We start from the raw sequence: 1,939 nt of genomic DNA, 5'->3' as shown, positions 1-1,939 counted from the left end.
TGAAGATCCTTTTTAGTTCTTAACTGAATTCTTGCAGATATGTGATACTGTTAAGACTAATAGAGTAGATCTTGAAGTCTACAGGCTCATGCTTTTCCCATTTGCTGTAAGAGACAGAGCTAGAATCTGGTTGGACTCTCAACCCAGAGATAGCCTGAACTCTTGGGATAAGCTGGTCACGGCTTTCTTAGCCAAGTTCTTTCCTCCTCAAAAGCTGAGCAAGCTTAGAGTGGATGTTCAGACCTTCAAACAGAAAGAAGGTGAATCCCTCTATGAAGCTTGGGAAAGATATAAACAGTTGACCAAAAAGTGTCCTTCTGACATGCTTTCAGAATGGACCATCCTGGATATATTATATGATGGTTTATCTGAGCTATCAAAGATGTCACTGGACACTTCTGCAGGTGGATCCATTCACCTAAAGAAAACGCCTGCAGAAGCTCAAGAACTCATTGACATGGTTGCTAATAACCAGTTCATGTACACTTCTGAGAGGAATCCTGTGAGTAATGGGACGCCTATGAAGAAAGGAGTTCTTGAAGTTGATACTCTAAATGCCATATTGGCTCAGAACAAAATATTGACTCAGCAAGTCAATATGATTTCTCAGAGTCTGAATGGAATGCGAGCTGCATCCAACAGTACTCAAGAGGCATCTTCTGAAGAAGAAGCTTATGATCCTGAGAACCCTGCAATAGCAGAGGTAAATTACTTAGGTGAACCTTATGGAAACACCTATAACTCATCATGGAGAAATCATCCAAATTTCTCATGGAAGGATCAAAAGCCTCAACAAGGCTTTAATAATGGTGGAAGAAACAGGTTTAACAATAATAAACCTTTTCCATCATCCACTCAGCAACAGACAGAGAACTCTGAACAAAATACTTCTAATTTAGCAAACTTAGTCTCTGATCTATCTAAGGCCACTGTAAGTTTCATGAATGAAACAAGATCTTTCATTAGAAATCTGGAAGCACAAGTGAGCCATTTGAGTAAGAGGATCACTGAAATCCCTCCTAGTACTCTCCCAAGCAATACAGAAGAGAACCCAAAAGGAGAGTGCAAGGCCATTGACATAAGCACCATGGCCGAACCCAAAGAAGGAGAGGAGGACGTGAATCCCAAGGAGGAAGAACTCCTGGGACGTCCAGTGGTCAATAAGGAGCTTCCCTCTGAGGAACCAAAGGACTTTGAGGCTCATCTAGAGACCATAGAGATTCCATTGAACCTCCTTATGCCATTCATGAGCTCTGATGAGTATTCCTCTTCTGAAGAGAATGAGGATGTTACTGAAGAGCAAGCTGCCAAGTTCCTTGGTGCAATCATGAAGCTGAATGCCAAATTATTTGGCATTGAAACTTGGGAAGATGAACCTCCCTTGTTCATCAATGAACTAAGTGATCTGGATCAACTGACATTACCTCAGAAGAAACAGGATCCTGGAAAGTTCATAATATCTTGTACCATAGGCACCATGATTTTTAAGGCTCTGTGTGACCTTGGTTCAGGAATAAACCTCATGCCCCTCTCTGTAATAGAGAAACTGGGAATCTATGGGGTGCAAGCTGCTAAAATCTCATTAGAGATGGCGGACAATTTAAGAAAACAGGCTTATGGACAAGTAGAGGACGTGTTAGTAAAGGTTGAGGGCCTTTACATCCCTGCTGATTTCATAGTCCTGGATACTGGAAAGGAAGATGATGAATCCATTATCCTAGGAAGACCTTTCCTGGCCACAGCAAGAGCTGTGATTGATGTTGACAGAGGAGAATTAGTCCTCCAAATGAATGAGGACTCCCTTGTGTTTAAAACTCAAGGATCTCTCTCTGCAACCATGGAGAGGAAGCATGAAAAGCTTCTCTCAAAGCAGAGTCAACCAAAGCCCCCACAGTCAAACTCTAAGTTTGGTGTTGGGAGGCCACAACCAAATTCTAAG

The 1,939-nt window shown here is 42.0% G+C and overlaps 1 non-coding gene across 1 annotated transcript; it reads right to left on the bottom strand.

Moving 5' to 3' along the window:
• Positions 1 to 220: 220 nt before the first annotated feature.
• On the bottom strand, positions 221 to 328 carry LOC148555074 (small nucleolar RNA R71). The gene has a single exon (XR_015887840.1). It is a non-coding gene; the product is annotated as a small nucleolar RNA R71 (small nucleolar RNA).
• Positions 329 to 1,939: the final 1,611 nt, after the last annotated feature.

The sequence above is a fragment of the Arachis ipaensis genome, chromosome B6 (assembly GCF_059453495.1).
Source record: "Arachis ipaensis isolate K30076 ecotype BB chromosome B6, ASM5945349v1, whole genome shotgun sequence".
Lineage (NCBI taxonomy): Eukaryota > Viridiplantae > Streptophyta > Magnoliopsida > Fabales > Fabaceae > Arachis > Arachis ipaensis.
This window is presented reverse-complemented; position numbering and strand designations above follow the sequence as displayed.